The 18,681-nt window shown below is 38.0% G+C and overlaps 1 protein-coding gene across 1 annotated transcript in view; it reads right to left on the minus strand.

Moving 5' to 3' along the window:
• The window catches only part of TENM4 (teneurin transmembrane protein 4), a 3,002,963-nt gene that overhangs the window by 2,460,012 nt on the left and 524,270 nt on the right, over positions 1–18,681 (minus strand). The gene's annotated exons all lie outside the window — the stretch shown is intronic.

Consider the following 18,681-nt stretch of genomic DNA (forward strand, 5'->3'; position numbering starts at 1 on the left):
GAAATATATCATTTTCTTTGACAAAATTAGCTGTAAAAAAAACCTATTTCAGGTAATGACATCACTCTCTACTGAGTATTCTGGAACCCAGGCATGATCTTTCCCTCCTTCCCCTCCCTGTCATTTATATAGCCAAAGTATTCCTTAAAATCTCGTTTTCTTTCTCTTTGCCTTCTGCTAGTCTTCTAGTTGAATTCCAATCACAACTCTTCAGCACTAGTGAAATAGACCCCTAAGGTGTTATCCTGTCCTTATCCTGTCCATCTCAAATCCATGTTACTGACAAACAGATTCATATAGTTTGGATTCTTTTATTTTAAAATATTAAATACTTCAAGGTTATAGGAAACTAAAGATACTATTGCAAACACTGTGCACTCATCACTCAGACATTGTGTTTTATGGCTTCAGGTCATTTGAAGTCATGGCTACTGCTTATGAAACACTTTTATGACAGTGTTAGAAGTGTTACTATTTTCATGAGAAAGGTGCTTTTGCACTTTTATTATTCCTGCATTAGTCCACTTGGGCTGCTGTAACAAAATACCATAGACGGGGTGGTTTAAACAACAGACATTTATTTTCTCACAGTTCTGGAGACTTAGAGCCCAAGATCAGGGTGTAAGCATGGTTGGGTTCTGGTGAGGGCTCTCTTCTCAGCTTGCCTTCTCACTGTGTCCTCACATGGCAGAGAGAGAAAGAGAGAGAGAGAGAGAGAGAGAGAGCCCCCTGTTGTCACTTCTTTTGAGGATACTAATCCCATCTTGAAGGCCCTATCTTCATGCACGCATATAAGCCCAATTATGTCCTAAAGGCCCTGTCTTCAAATACTATCATGTTTGTGGTTAGGACTTCAACATATAAACTTTGGGGTGGGTGGCAGGGACATAATTCACTCTATAATAATTCCTATTTTAGAGAAATAGGAAACCAAGGTATGGAATACTTTAGGAAAAATGATATAGACAGAGAGGTTAAATAATTAGCCTAAAAGTAATAAGTCGTAGAACTGGATTTTGAACTCAGTGACTCTAGCTCTGAAGTTTACATTCTTAGCCACCATGGTATTCCCTCGTACAGAAAAATACAATATTACGACTATTACCAAAGTTAAAGGGTTTTTTTTCCTTTTCCAGAGGCAAGCACTATTTTGAAGCTCGTATTTTCATGTTATTCTCATTTTATATTTATGTATACACACAGATATGTATATAAACATATACATGTATATATAGTATAGATATGCATGTATGTGTATATAGTATGATATATACATACACATATATTAAATCTATAATATATTATCTATATTTTTATTACATATGTCTATAAGATATTTTTCAGTATATATACATATATACACATATGTATATAAACATATATATGTACGTACATATACATATACATATATGTGTGTATATGTATATATACATATGTGTGTATACACATATATACACATATATACACATATACGTATATGTGTGTATATATACACACATATACATATATGTGTGTGTATATATATACACACATATACGTATATATGTGTGTGTGTGTGTGTGTGTGTGTATATATATATATATATATTTTTTTTTTTTTTTTGAGACAGAAGAGTCTCACTGTGTTGCCCAGGCTGGAGTGCAGTGGTACAATCTCGGCTCACTGAAACCTCCACCTCCCAGGTTCAAGCGATTTTCCTGCCTCAGCCTCCCGAGTAGCTAGGATTATACGGGTGCACCACGAAGCCCTGCTTTTTTTTTTATTTTTAGTAGAGATGGGGTTTCATCATGTTGGCCAGGCTGGTTTTGAACGCCTGACCTCAAGTGATCCACCAGCCTTGGCCTCCCAGACTGCCAGGATTACAGGCGTGAGCCACCATGCCTGGCCTATAGTTTTTTTAATTAACATATGTGGAATCAAATTGTATGTATATTTACTACCCTTTTTCTCATTTAATATCTTGTTTTGAGCCTATCCTTATTGATGATTATTTACCTCATCTACTTCATCAATGTTTCTCATCCTCACCATTTTGTAATTTCCTCCATACCCAACTTACATTCCATGACTCAGCATTGTGATCACTCCCTCTCATACGTGCTCAACCTCCTTGCCCTTCTTCTGTCCCATCATACTTGCCTCTCATAATCACAAAACTGGTTCCATCCATCTGTCAATCTATTCTGTATATATCCCTGCACAAATGAACAGGGCTAGAAAAGATCACATATCTCACTTTTTGTTATTATATCAATTTTATATATAAATTGAGATACAACTGTAAATTTATGATTTTGTAACCTCAAGTGGACCATTAATTGTAGCTTAAGAAAATGTTAGAGTTCCATACTCCATTGATTCTCCCATGTTATTCTATGACTGTTTACTATCCTCCCTCTCTTCTCAATGCTCCATCGTCCTAATTCTCAGCTAGTGATGTTGCTTCCTGTTTCCCTGAGAAAATGAAAGCAATTTACAAAAGAGGTTGCACACATTTCCATGATAGCATCTGCCCACATACCTGCACCTGTGCCAGAAACACTACTCTACCTCCTCTTCTCTTAAATAAATAAAATGCCTGTGTTTCTACCCAAGTCTAACCTCTTGGCCCATATACAAGGTTTCAAACTAGGGCATTACTGTAGCAATTCTTCCTCTGTCTTTTGCCTTTTCAATTTTCCTCCTACTGATCATTTCTTTCATCAATACAAACATTCTGTAATTTAAAAGAAACCCCAAAATACAAACCTCTCTTGAGCCCACATTTTCCTTCATTCACTACCCTATTAGTATGTTTACTCTTGTAACAAAATGATCTGATTTCTTTTTACTTTTTTTTTGGACTCACACTGAACCAGGTTTTCATATGTAGTACTCTCGCCCAATTTAGTTCCTGTCAATGTCTACAATGACTTCACATTTATAAATACAAAGGTCAATCCTCAGCCCTCTTCTTGTTTAACTTAAGTTTTAGCACAGTTGAGGACTCTCTCCTTTTGGAAGCACTTTGATTAAGTGGATTCTAGGATAGCATATTTTCATGGTTTTATTCCCATTTTATGGCAGCTCCTCAGTCTCTTGCTCATTGCTTTTCATCTGATTCTGAAATGTTAGAGTGCCCCCAGATCAATTCTACCTATACTCATTCCTTCGGTAGACTTCTATAGTTAAAACTATATGGATTTAAACCATATGGCTAAATAACTTGGACTTATAATAAGCTTTACAAAGTTAACATGCCCAAATACAGTCTGATATTTTATTTTTTTCACCAAAAGCTGCTACTTCAAGACTCTATGTGTGTTCCATCTTCCAACTGTTCAGGTCTCAATATCCTAAACTCATAGATATCTCTCTTTATTTCTCCCCCAACAATCAATCCATCAGCAGATGCCGATGGCTCTAGCATCAAGCTACAATGAAACCTGATCTAATAGGATAAGATGTATCCCAAAGTATAAAATGGGAGTACCTATTATTGTGAAGCTAATGACAATAATGTGTTTTAGTCAGCCTCTATTGCCAGAAGAAGCCCAAAGTAAAGGAAGTGAAACTTGCATAGTCCTGAATTTACCTTGGACCACAAAAGTCACAAATGATCAGGAGGTTGTTGCTTTCTCAGCTCACATCCTTCCTCCTAGCCCCAAGTTTGCCACTTTTGAATTCTAATAATTATGCTCCTGGGGTTTTATTGATACACCCAGAATCTGCCTGCTTTTTGCCTTCCCACTACCACCACCTAAGTTCAAGCCACAAAATCTCTCACAATCTCTCCGCCTCCTATCTCCCAAATTCCACTCTTGTCCCTCCTCCTCTATTCTCAACAGAATAGACAGAATCATCCTTTTAACTTCAAGTAACTCAGGTACTCTTTTCTCAAAACCTTCTCACTCTGAAAAAAGGCCAAGTCCTTGATTTAGACTATATAAAACTGTGTTCTGAATAACGGATGGCACAGCAACCCCACCCTGACCCTCAGTTCCTTCACCACTGTTACTTGTTCTCACTCCACTCTAGCAATATCCTAGCTCCCATGTATTTCTCACACCTTATAAGGGCTCTTTATCTTTACTAGTCCCTTGACATAGCATGATCTTTCCCCCAAATATGCACACAACTGGTTCCTTCAACCTCCTTTAGGTTTTTGCTTAAATGTCGCCTTTTCAGTGCAGCTTTCTCTAACCACCCTCTTTAAAATTACAGTCAGCTGACCACTAGTCTCTATTGCCCTCCCTTACTTTGCCTTACTCCAAAGAACACTGTATCATCTAGTAAGGTTTATATTTTAGTTATTTATTTCCCTCTTCCCCATTAAAAGGTAAGCTCAATGAAGTGAGCAATATTTATTAATTTTGTCCACTTCTTTATTCCTAGTATGTAAAAACAGTTTCTGGCACATAATATTAGAAGCTCAAGAAACTTTTATCAAGTGCATAAATTTAATTGACCTGCTATATAGTACCCCATGATACAACTATGTCCCAATATATTTATATATTTTCTTTTCTTGGACTATATCTAAGCTGTCACGTTTTTTTCTATGATTAACAATGGAAATGCATGTACTCCTCCTTGTATCATAGTGCCCGTGTATGAGAATTGCAGTAGAGCATATACCAGCAACTGAGACATCTGGGTATTAGAGCAAGTATACTGTTAGCTTTACTAGACATATATCCTGAAATCATTTCAACAAAAACTCTTTACTTGTTTCCACCAATTTCCATGCATCCCTGCTGTGTATGAATATTTTGATTTCCTTGCCAACACTGGGTTGCTATCTCTTAAAATGATTGCAGGCATTATGACTATGAAATGATCTCATTTCTTTAATTTACATTTTTCTAATTATCCAGTGTAGTTGATCGTTTTCATATTTTTTAGGGCATTCAAATTGCCTGTTTTATGTATTCTATGTTCACATCCTTGGTCCTCATTTTCATTAAGCTGTGACTTTTTTACATTTTATTTTTATAGGATTTGAAAAATACAGATTGCAAATGCAAGTATGCAGGTAGTTCTTTTTTCTTTTAATATTTTTAATTTTTTTGTTTTGTTTTAAATATTATACTTTGAAGTATTCTAAATTTTTGGTCATATTCTTCGTGATTTATATTTATCAAGAGGCTTGTTTAACTCTTCACTTCTCACATACCCTAAATCATTACTTGTATTTTTATATGAAAATATTACAATTTTTATGAAAAGAGAAACAAATTTATGAAGTAAAAAACAAATGTTTTCAACATAATCTATGTAATAATTCAGCGTTTTGCTGTTGACTTCTAATGCACCCTAGAACAGTTATCAAGCTTCTGCATGCCATGGGTCTGCTGCTGAACTTTCCAGTCTTGGTCTATGTTTCTCTGTCTGTGCCAATGCCTATTTTGTTTATATCACTACTGCTTCATCATCATAATTGACACCTGGTGAAGTAATGTCAAAATATCTGCAATTTGAGGACACACACTTTTTCATATACATTTTAGTGATTTGTTAGAAAGTTACATAAACATCCTGCTGAAATTTTTCATCAGATTTGATTAAATCAAATTAGATTTTGATTATCTGCATGCCCTTATGATTTTGATTTCTTCAACAGTTATTATATGCCATTCTACTCATTCCAGTCTTCTTTTATGATTTTTAATACATTTAAATAATTTCTCCATATATGTCTTGCACATCTTTTATTAATTTTTTCTACTTTATAGTCAATGAGTTTTGTAAATACAATTCTAATTTCTTATATCTAATATATAGGATGACTACTTATTTTTTTAATGTAGTCTTATTTCAGCAATCTTGAACTCTCTTCTTTTATATTTTTTAGATATTGTTATATCCCCCTTGTATCCACTACTATTGATAAAATTATATTGTCTGATGATAACACTTTTTTCTTTTCTATCCAATTTCCTCATTTCTTGTTCTTGACTAATTTTGTTATATCATTCTTATATGCCTAGAATAACATTTTCAATATCATGCTTTTTAAATGCTGTTACATTCCTTTTATTATCTTTTATTTTAAAAACTATGTTTATTTAATGAAAACAGACTAAAATTTTATTTTTGTTTCAGGAAGTTGCATAGTGTCTTTGCCCAAACTTACCTCTGCCATATTACTTTAAATTTAGATTTGTGTTTTTAAAGTGAGAGTGTGTGTGTCTGTATTCAAACACGAACTAGTCGATCTTTCATTTCTTCTATGGCAGACAATTAATTGGCACTCAATATCCATTCTCCCTTCTTTATACTAATAATACATATGTGTCTATTACCATAAAATATTATATATGTGTATGAATATATATAACATATACATATTAAAATGTTTATACACAAAAACACACATAAATATATATACTGAGGTATCTAGAATAAACAATACATGTTTTTTCAGATTCTCTTGTAGATAAGTGTGCACAATTGACTAAATTTTGGCCAAATGAAAGTGGAAGTGATGTGTGCAACTCCTAGGAAGTTTAAGTATGTGTCTTACCTTACCTTCCTTTCTTATCCTTGTGGACTTTAACAGTCATTATATCTGTTTGTTCTCTAATTACTTAGAGAGCAGTGTTGTAATTCCTAACTTATTGGATTTGCTCATTTCCCCCTTAAGTACCATCATTTTCTGGGTTATATACATAAAGCTTTGCTATAGATACATACACATTTTAGAATTATTATGATGTGATGAGTTGACATTTAACATTAAGCAGTTAAGTGAAAGTTGCAAGCTGATACAATATAATGACATTTAGCATCATGAAACAACCCTCTTTATCTCTGGTAATAGTCCTTGTATTGAGATCTATTTGGTCTTCTATTAACATAGTTATATTTACCTTCATATGCTCAGTATTCGCAAGGTATATAGTTTTCCATCTTTTTATTGTCCTTTGTGTGTCTTTATATATAAAAGCCATTTCATGTGAACAGTACATATTTGGCTCTTTTGTAGATTTTTTTAGATTTTTACATGCAGTATGAGCCTACCATCCTATTTAATTATTGATTTGAGTTTTATTCTATAATATGTCTACTTGTCCCCTATTTTCTTTGTTCTTTTATATCTCCTTTCCTGTGTTCTTCAGGTTTATAAATTATTTTTTAGGATTTCATTTCTTTTTTGGTCTTCTCTTTGGTTTTTAGCACACATTTCCTCTCTTTACCCTGTGTGTGTATGTGTGTGTGTGCGCGCGCGCACACGTGTGTGTTGGTGGTATGGTCCATTTCTTAGTTAGATTGAGTCAGGGTGCTCTCCTTGGCAGCATTTTCTCTAGTGGTACCCAGGAATATGGGTTCCTTCTGTCTTGTAACATTGCCATTTTTAACACAAGATCATATAGGACATTTTATGGCGTGGCTTGGAGTTGGCAAACTCCTTCCCCATATTTCATTTCCAAAGTCATATGTCCCAATATAACTAAGCAGGAGGCTAAGAAATGCTGAGTGAAATTTAGATAAGGTAGGAAAGAAAGAAAAAACTAAAGAAAGAACAAAATAATGAAAGAATAAAAGAGGAAGGAAGGAAGGAAGGAAGGAAAGAAAATATCCCAGGTAAAGAAAACAGCATGAGCAATAAACAGTAGATAATAATGTGGCATTGGCTGAGCATATAGATTATTAGTGGCAACTAATGTTGAGTTGATACGGTATAGCCAGATTATAAAGGTTTTCAAATTCAGTCAGAAACACTGGAACTTAGCTATGCCTTTGGGAATCAGGTAGATTACATAGTTCACAGATATCTACTCCCTTACCTGTTAACAAAATCATCTGCACACCCTGTCACAAGTGACTTGCCATGCCTTCCAGCAAGTAAAGCATACTTCCCTGACCCCTGTATGCCATGACCATGTGATTTTCATTGGTCAATGTAATCTGAGGATTTTTTACATTTGATTTTAAATTTGATTGTATGGCTGTGTTAGGCCTCTTGAGCCTCTAACATCTGTCATGAGTAAATCACTCTCCCATTAGACTCTCTTCCTTATTCTGGGTCCTAGAATAAGAATCCACTGGCAGAAGGTCACCACAATCCAGGGCAGAGTTGCAGCCAGTCTTTAAAGCGCATGCAATGAGGGTGATACAAAAGTGCTAACGTTCTGGGCAGAAGCTTATTGGTATAGTAAATACAAAATATAGTTTCTAACGTAGGACAGGGGAGATAGATAGCAGAACATAACTAGCAGTGGCATAGTATTGTAGATTAGTATATGGGCTTCAGAAATAGATAGATGTTAATACTACCATTCTATTCTCCCACCTGCCATTTAGCTAATCACAGCCTTAGGTTTTGTATGTCTAAAATTGGCATAATAATCCATATTCCATAGGGTTTTAGTGAAATATAAAATAAATGTATGCATGGTTCTTAGTACTTAAAATGTGTATAAAAGTTGCTGCTGCTAATATATAAAAATTACAGATATATATTAAGCCAGGTTCCTGATCCATGCCATATGCTTGAGACTGAAATGTGGCCTGATAGAAAGCTTGCAAGTATACCCATCCTAAAGATGGGGTTTACATTGGTAATGCTTTGCCACTCTGGCTTCCTTTTGCAAATTGTTTAAGTCTTAGTTTCCTTGCCTCCAAAATGGAAGAAAATCATACCTACTTCTCATAACTATAAGACATAATGTGAATCACGTGCCCAAAAATCCTATTTAATTCAGGGCAAAGAATGTAGTAGATGCTCCAAAGTGCATTTGCCCTTATGAAGAAAGTCACAGGGGAACAAAGTATAGAAATTAAAACACCTGATGAGAGTCATTTAATCACCTTGGGATGCAGAGATCTCAACTGGAAAATTGTGATGCTACTTCAAAAGTATTTTATGAGTTGACTAATTTATGATCAGGAGGCACTTTAAAACACCAGGCATTCAGCTTCATAATAGCATATTAATAGCAATAAAAACTAGCATGCTATGCAAATTCTAAGTCTAAAACACATTCTGTATAAACTCCCTTGGCAGATGCATTCGGCCATCATAGAATCGTTCATTTTCCATCTTAAGATGCAGTTCAGTGTCACTCTGGCTTATCACGTAACTATTTTATTCTACATCAGGGGAGAACACTTGAGTTAAATGAAATGATCCCTCTGTGAGGTTACTGTATGTTTCTGAGTTAAACTGGTAGGCATGGAAAGGTTTAATTAGCAACTTCAAAGCATTTTGAAGATCTTCAGATAGACATTTATAGGAATATTAACTTGTACTATGATGTTTGAAATTTAATATTTACTTATTAACGGTATATGAACCTTCCCTTTTTGAGAATTTCTGCTTTTAGTCACCTAGAGAGGAAAGTGAAGATGGGTATCTCTGAAGGAAAAAAATATTCTAAGGTCATCATGTCCTGTTTGATTATTTTAATGTGTATATGTTTTTATACAGATAAGACATAAACATGTTACAATAAACAAAAGATACATGAGATTATTAAAAGGTAAAGATAAATGTGAAATAATATACATCTGTTTGTTAATAAAAAGTGCAAAGGCTGAAAGTTTTGTGGACAGAGAGAGTAACGGTGTGAAAAGAAAGAGACAACCAACATTGAAATAAAAACTGCATTAAAAATAACTCTGAATGTGGGATATGATAGTTGCTATATAAAATTAAATATATACTTACCTATTAATAGAAACAAATTAGAAAAATAGTTTTATATCTATTGATTTGTACAGAACATATATCACTCAAAAAATATGAAACAAAATCAAATGTATATAGTATGATTTCACTTAGGTATAAGCAAAAGAAATAACAATAATATCTTATCTATATGAGTATATATACTGGCATACATCTGTATGAATGAGGGAAAGTATGCATACCAACCTTTGAAAAGTGGCTTGGGTAGATGAGGGTGTGTAAAGATAGAGGGCAAATAGGAGATAACCAGCCTTTTTCATTGTTTTGTTGTGCTGCTTTGTTTGTCGAAAGTAGGTGCAGATTGAATTTGTGGTATGTAAAATACCAAATGATAAAACATTTAAAGCATTCCAGTATTTGCCTTCTTAATAAAGCCTTCTCTTCATCAATGAGCGCTCTTCAACAACTACCCTATTCTTTAATCTTCTGCACAACGAAGACTTTCAAACAATGTTTCTGTATGTGCTGCTTCCATTCATATTCCTGATCCTTTCACTCTTTGCTCTCTCCATTCACTTTTGTAAAATTCTCTTTTGTAAGGTCACCAATAATCATCATCTGCTGATTCCAGGAGGCTGTTTGCAGACCTCCCCCTCTGTCATTTAGACAACTGGCCACTTCCATCTTCCTAGAACTTGCTCTTCTGTTGGTTTCTATGGCTCCAATAATTTTGTCTTTTTCTTTTATCTTAGATCGGCTTTCCTTACAAACTTTTTCCTCCCACTTGACCCTAAGTCTGATGTTGTTCCAGGGATTATTTCCAGTCTCATTTCTTTTTTGTTCTAATTCTACATTCTCTCTTTAGAAAATCCTATCCATATTTTAAATATAATTCATATTCCAAAGATTCTCAAAATTAAATTTACAGTCCAGATTGTTTATCTGAACTTTCAAGCATATATACATACATATATGTATGTATATATGTATGTATATATAGGATGTATATGTCTATATGTATACATATACTATACAGACATATATAGTATAAATATATATACTCTATGGGAGAAGATACCTGATCCATCCATCTCCTTGGGTCATTCTTATGTCAGAAACTTGGGATCAGTCTTGCTATATTTTTTTCTTACCTCTCTTATCAATCATCGTCAAAGTGAAAACTTTCCAATAAACATAAAACTACATGCTATTATTGTAAAATAGCTAAAATAATCATTGTATTTATGCAACAGGCATAATGCCATAAACATTCCCTGCATAATTTTGTTTGTTGCTTGTAACAATGTAATGAGATAAGCACTAGTATCAGCCCAATTTTACAAATGAGAAAATGAAGTCTTAGAAAGATAAAGTTAGTTGGCAAAGGCCAGAACCCATATTGTTTGATTATAATTCTACTGTCCACCTCTCTTGGGGAATTTTCTGCAGCAGTAGGAAAAATTCAAAACTCATTTACCTGGAAAGGCTCTGCATGATCTGGTCTTTCTGTGTCCGTTTTCCCCCCTTTTCCATGATCACTATATTCTGGGCCTAGTAGACGCAGTTCAGTTCTTTGAAAACTCCAGGCCCTGTCTTCTCCGGGCCTTTGTGCACATGATTTTCTCTGTCTAGATCACTTTTCCTCCTTTCTTCATCTGGCTAACTTAAATATATTCTTTACATCTGATTTTTTCTTTTCTTCCTTTCTTTTTTTTTTTTGAGACAAAGTCTTGCTCTGTCACCCAGGCTAGAGTGCAGTGGCACGATCTCGGCTCACTGTAACCTCCACCTTCTGGGTTCAAGCCATTCTCCTGCCTCAGCCTCCTGAGTAGCTGGGATTACAGGCAGATGACACCACGCCCAGCTAATTTTTGTATTTTTAGTAGAGACGGGGTTTTACTGTGTTGGTGAGGCTGGTCTCAAACTCCTGACCTTGTGATCTGCCCACCTCGGACTCCCAAAGTGCTGGGATTACAGGTTTAAGCCACCATGCTGGGCCTTACATCTGAATTTTAATGACAGGTTAAGCCAGACCACATTTGAGCCAGTAATGAAATTAGCTATCTCTTACTGTTTTTTTTTTTTTTTTTTGGTCATTTTTTTTTGCAGATTATACACCTGGATTACGTATGTTTTATGGGGCATAATTTATACATGTTTTTGTCTGTTCATTTTTACTTGTAATCTTAATGAGAACAAGAACCCTTTGGTTTTTTAATTTTTGTACTGCCAAGATCAAACACGTTTCTTGGCTTCTCTGCCAGCCACAATCACCTCACAGATAAAATTGTCTACCAGAATATCTCAGAACACCGAAGCAGTATTCTCTTAGAACTTTGCTTTCCCTGGCTGACTCTCTTTTTGGACTTAGCCTGCCTGCACCCAGGTGAAATAAACAGCCTTGTTGCTCACACAAAGCCTGTTTGGTGGTCTCTTCACACGGACTCGCATGAAATTTGGTGCCATGACTCAGATCGGGGGACCTCCCTTGGGAGATCAATCCCCTGTCCTCCTGCTCTTTGCTCCGTGAGAAAGATCAACCTACGACCTCAGGTCCTCAGACCAACCAGCCCAAGGAACATCTCACCAATTTCAAATCCAGTAAGCGACCTCTTTTTACTCTCTTCTCCAACCTCCCTCACTATCCCTCAACCTCTTTCTCCTTTCAATCTTGGCACCACACTTCAATCTCTCCCTTCTCTTAATTTCAATTCCTTTCATTTTCTGGTAGAGACAAAGGAGACACATTTTATCCATAGACCCAAAACTCTGGTGCCGGTCATGGACTCCGGAAGGCGGCCTTCCCTTGGTGTTTAATCATTGTGGGGACGCCTCTCTGATTATTAACCCACGTTCCACTGGTGTCTGATCTTCACGGGGATGCCTGTCTTGATCATTCACCCACGTTCCCTTGGTGGCAAGTCAATTGTGGGGATGCCTGCTTTGGCTGTTCCCCACCCCCTTCTCCGTGTCTCTACCCTTCTCTTTAAACTTGTCACCTTCCCTATAGGCAACCTTCCACCCTCCATTCCTCCTTCTTCTCCCTTAGCCTGTGTTAAGAACTTAAAACCTCTTCAACTCTCGCCTGACCTAGAATCTAAGAGTCTTATTTTCTTCTGCAACACCGCTTGGCCCCAATACAAACTTGACAATGGCTCTAAATGGCCAGAAAACGGCACTTTCGATTTCTCCATCCTACAAGACCTAAATAATTTTTGTCGAAAAACGGGCAAATGGTCTGAGATGCCTGACATCCAGGCATTCTTTTATACATTGTTCCCTCCCTATTCTCTGTTCCCAATGCGAATCATCCCAAATCCTCCTTCTTTCCCTCCCGCCTGTTCCCTCAGTCCCAACCCTAAGCATCGCTGAGTCTTCCTAATCTTCCTTTTCTACAGACCCATCTGACCTCTCCCCTCCTCCCCAGGCTGCTCCTCGCCAGGCCAAGCTAGGTCCCAATTCTTCCTCAGCCTCCACTCCTCCAACCTATAATCTTTTTATCGCCTCCCCTCCTCACACCGGGTCTGGCTTACAGTTTCATCCCATGAGTAGCCCTCCCCCACCTGCCCAGGAATTTCCTCTTAAAAAGGTGGCTGGAGCTAAAGGCACAGTCAAGGTTAATGCTCCTTTTTCTTTATCCGACCTCTCCCAAATCAGTTAACGTTTAGGCTCTTTTTCATTAAATATGAAAATCCCAGCCCAGTTCATGGCTCGTTTGGCAGCAACCTGAGACGCTTTACAGCCCTAGACCCTAAAAGGTCAAAAGGCCGTCTTATTCTCAATCTACATTTTATTACCCAATCCGCTCCCAACTTTAAATAAAGCTCCAAAAATTAAATTCCAGCCCTCAAACCCCACAACAGGACTTAATTAACCTCGCCTTCAAGGTGTACAATAATAGAAAAACTTGCAATTCCTTGCCTCCACTGTGAGACAAACCCCAGCCACATCCCCAGCACACAAGAACTTCCAAACACCTGAACCGCAGTGGCCAGGCGTTCCTCCAGAACCTCATCATCCAGGAGCTTGCTACAAGTGCCGGAAATCTGGCCACCAGGCCAAGGAATGCCCACAGCCCAGGATTCCTCCTAAGCTACATCCCATCTGTGCAGGACCCCACTGAAAATCGGACTGTTCAACTCACCTGGCAGCCACTCCCAGAGCCCCTGGAACGCTGGCCCAAGGCGGTCTTGACTGACTCCCTCCCAGATCTCAGCTTAGCAGCTGAAGACTGACGCTGCCCGATCGCCTCGGAAGCCTACAGGACCATCACAGACACTTTAGGTAACTCTCACAGTGGAGGGTAAGTCCGTCCCCTTCTTAATCAATACGGAGGCTACCCACTCCACATTACCTTCCTTTCAAGGGCCTGTTTCCCTTGCCTCCATAACTGTTGTGGGTACTGACGGCCAGGCTTCTAAACCCCTTAAAACTCCCCAACTATGGTGGCAACTTAGACAATACTCTATTAAGCACTCCTTTTTAGTTATCCCCACCTGCCCAGTTCCCTTATTAGGCTGAGACACTTTAACTAAATTATCTGCTTCCCTGACTATTCCTGGGCTACAGCCACACCTCATTGCCGCCTTTTCCCCCAGTGCAAAGCCTCCTTCACATCCTCCCCTTGTATCTCCCAACCTTAACCCACAAGTATAGGACACCTCTACTCCCTCCTTAGTGACTGATCATGCACTCCTTACCATCCCATTAAAACCTAATCACCCTTACCCCAATCAATGCCAATATCCCATCCCACAGCAGGCTTTAAAAGGATTAAAGTCTGTTATCACTTGCCTGCTGCAGCATGGCTTTTTAAAGCCTACAAACTCCCCTTACAATTCCCCCATTTTACCTGTCGTAAAACCAGACAAGCCTTACAGGTTAGTTCAGGATCTGCACCTTATCAACAAAATTGTTTTGCCTATCCACCCCATGGTGCCAAACCCATATACTCTTCTATCCTCAGTACCTCCCTCCACAACCCATTATTCTGTTCTGGATCTCAAACATGCTTTCTTTACTATTCCTTTGCACCCTTCATCCCAGCCTCTCTTTGCTTTCACTTGGACTGACCCTGACACCCATCAGGCTAAGCAAACTAACTAAGCTGTACTGCCACAAGGCTTCACAGACAGCCCTCATTACTTCAGTCAAGCCCAAATTTCTTCCCCATCTGTTACCTATCTTGTCATAATTCTCATAAAAACACACGTGTTCTCCCTGCTGATCATGTCCGGCTAATCTCCCAAACCCCAATCCCTTCTACAAAACAACTCCTTTCCTTCCTAGGCATGGTTAGTAAGGTCAAAATTCTTACACAAGGGCCAGGACCACGTCCTGTAGCCTTTCTGTCCAAACAAGTTGACCTTACTGTTTTAGCCTAGCCCTCATGTCTGCATGCAGCAGCTGCTGCTGCTTTAATACTTTTAGAGGCCCCAAAAAATCACAAACTGTGCTCAACTCACTCTCTTCAGTTCTCATAACTTCCAAAATCTATTTTCTTTCTCCCACCTGACGCATATACTTTCTGCTCCCCGGCTCCTTCAGCTGTACTCACTCTTTTTTGAGTCTCCCATAATTACCATTGCTCCTGGACCAGACTTCAATCCGGCCTCCCACAGTATTCCTGATACCACACCTGACCTCTATGACTGTATCTCTCTGATCCACCTGACATTCACCCCATTTCCCCATATTTCCTTCTTTCCTGTTCCTCACCCTGAACACACTTAATAGTAGTTCCACCAGACCTAATCGCCACACACCAGCAAAGGCAGGCTATGCTATAGTACAAGCCACAAGCCCGCCTCTTAGAACCTCTCATTTCCTTTCCATCCTGGAAATCTATCCTCAAGGAAATCACTTCTCAGTGTTCCATCTACTATTCTACTACTCCTCAGGGATTATTCAGGCCCTCTCGCTTCCCTACACATCAAGCTCAGGGATTTGCCCCCGCCCAGGGCTGGCAAATTGACTTTACTCACATGCCCTGAGTCAGAAAACTAAAATACCTCTTAGTCTGAGTGGACACTTTCACTGGATGGGTAGAGGGCTTTCCCACAGGGTCTGAGAAGGCCACTGCGGTCATTTCTTCCCTTCTGTCAGACATAATTCCTCGGTTTGGCCTTCCCACCTCTATACAGTCTGATAATGGACCAGCCTTTATTAGTCAAATCAGCCATGCATTTTTTCAGGCTCTTGGTATTCAGTGAAACCTTTATATCCCTTGTGGTCCTCAGTCTTCAGGAAAGGTAGAACGGACTAATGCTCTTTTAAAAACACACCTCACCAAGCTCAGCCACCAACTTAAAAAGGACTGGACAATACTTTTACCACTTTCCCTTCTCAGAATTCAGGCCTGTCCTCGGAATGCTACAGGGTACAGCCCATTTGAGCTCCTGTATAGATGCTCTTTTTATTAGGCCCCAGTCTCATACCAGACACCAGACCAACTTGGACTGTGCCCCAAAAAACTTGTCATACCTACTATCTTCTGTCTAGTCATGCTCCTATTTGCCGTTCTTAACTACTCATACATGCTCTGCTCTTGTTTACACTGCTGGTTTTCAGTTTCTCCAAGCCATCACAGCTGATATCTCCTGGTGCTATCCCCAAACTGCCACTCTTAACTCTTGAAATAAATAAATAATCTTTGCTTGCAGGACTATGCTGAATCTCCTTAGGCACTCTCTAATTAGATGTCCTGGTTCCTCCCAATTCTTAGACCTTTAATACCTGTTTTTCTTCTTCTCTTATTCCACTTAGTTTTTCAATTCATACAAAACCATATCCAGGCCATCACCAATAATTCTACATGACAAATGTTTCTTCTAACAACCCTACAATATCACCCCTTACCACAAAATTTTCCTTCAGCTTAATCTCTCCCACTCTAGATTCCCACGCCGCCCCTAATCCCGCTCGAAGCAGCCCTGAGAAACATCGCCCATTATGTCTCCATACCACCCCCCAAAATTTTCGCCGTTCCAACACTTTACCACTATTTCATTTTATTTTTCTTATTAATATAAGAAGACAGGAATGTCAGGCCTCTGAGCCCAAGCTAAGCCATCATATCCCCTGTGACCTGCATGTACACATCCAGATGGCAGGTTCCTGCCTTAACTGATGACATTCCACCACAAAAGAAGTGAAAATGGCCTGTTCCTGCCTTAACTGATGACATTATCTTGTGAAATTCCTTCTCCTGGCTCATCCTGGCTCAAAAGCTTCCCTACTGAGCACCTTGTGACCCCCACACCTGCCCGCCAGAGAACAACCCCCCTTTGACTGTAATTTTCCTTTACCTACCCAATTCTTATAAAACGGCCTCACCCCTGTGTCCCTTCGCTGACTCTCTTTTCGGACTCAGCCTGCCTGCACCCAGGTGAAATAAACAGCCATGTTGCTCACAAAAAAAAAAAAAAGAACTTTTCTTCTTTCCCTTCTGTGATACTGATTCATACACCTGTGTGTGTAAAGTTTCACTCATAGAATATAAGCATATTCTTTATGGTCAGTTTATGATACTACAGGGCCTGCCATGAATAGTTATCTGTAAAATGGAATGGTGCTGATTCTTGAACAGGACTATTAAATGGATTCAATAAGTTAATATTTGTAAAATTCATTTCAGTATCTTTGCAATTTGTGATATTTATTCACTATTTTCCAGAGGGCCTTAGCATCTTTATGCATGAAATAGTGGAGTTTGCAATGGGAATCATGGCTGCACTGGTTACCAGATGTGCAATCCTGGAAAAACCATTCCCTTTTCTAAACGTTTGTTGCTCTCTTTAAAATGTTTGTGATAGTAACATCTAACTCTCCAGGCTTAAGGAACGAAGGAGACAGTTTGCGTCAAAGTGCTTCAGTGAGGCAAAAAGGTCATAAAATAGTAAATGTTATTGTTTATCTACATATCATTAGAAAAATATTATGATGTAATTCACACTAAGGAACATAAATAACTGAGAAAGCTTAAGAAAGTTTCCATTGGTACATGCCTTTAGTAGTAATCAAAACCCATTTTTGTTCTATTGCACACTAGTTTGAAGGGATGTTAATATTGTTAACATATTATTTGACAAGAAACTCTAAAGTTAAATATATCTGGACTACAAATTCTGATAAAATACTCATCTTTTGCTCCCAATTATGCTTATTCTGAAGATACAAGAATGAACAAAAACGACATGGGTCTTATAGAGCTTGCATCTTATAGAGCTTGCATGCTCATGTAAGAGACAAAAGATTAGAAAGCCAACAAACAAAAATAATTGTAGCTTGTGATAAGAGCTCATAAATAAAGTGCTTTGGCAGCAAATAACCAAGGACAGTGGGCTACTTCAGATGAGGTGGTAGGAAAGAGGTCTCTGAGATGACAGATGAACCGAGGCCCAAAGACTGTAAAGGAAGTGGTCATATGTGGAACCAAGTGAAATTTATTTGAGATGGATGGAAAAGCAACTATAAGCGAAAGCAACCTGAGGGAGAAAACGCCTGGGTCTTCTAGCGGCATGAGAAGATCAATGTGGCTGAAGCATGGTGAGCCAATGGGGAGAGGAAAAGAGCTTAGGTGTAAGGGCTGGTTAAGGCCAAATGTATATTCTAGGCTTAGAAAATCTTGGTAAGGCATTTGAAGTTTATTAAACAATCCAATGGAAACAACTATATGGATAAATCTTAAAAATATTGTGGCAAAAATAAAAAAACCTTAAATACATAAAACATAAATACTACTATAAAAATCCTAGAACAGGAAAAACTGATGGAAAAAATATCACATCAGCAGTCACCTCTGATGGAGTAGGGATGGAATATTTGTGAAGAGACAAAAATGACTCTTTAGAGTGATGTTCTGTTTCTTGACAGAGGATTGAGTTATATAGACCTATGCAAGTCTAACTCATTGAATGCACACTTAAAAGTTGTTCATTTCCTTATAGGTAAAATGCACCTCAAAGGAAGAAAAAAAATCCTAAGCAAATGTTGAATTGCATGCATGATATTTGGGGATATATGTATGTATGCCTGCAACTTACTTAAAATATAAAAGAACAAAGAAG

The sequence above is a fragment of the Pan paniscus genome, chromosome 9 (genome assembly GCF_029289425.2).
Source record: "Pan paniscus chromosome 9, NHGRI_mPanPan1-v2.0_pri, whole genome shotgun sequence".
Taxonomy (NCBI): domain Eukaryota; kingdom Metazoa; phylum Chordata; class Mammalia; order Primates; family Hominidae; genus Pan; species Pan paniscus.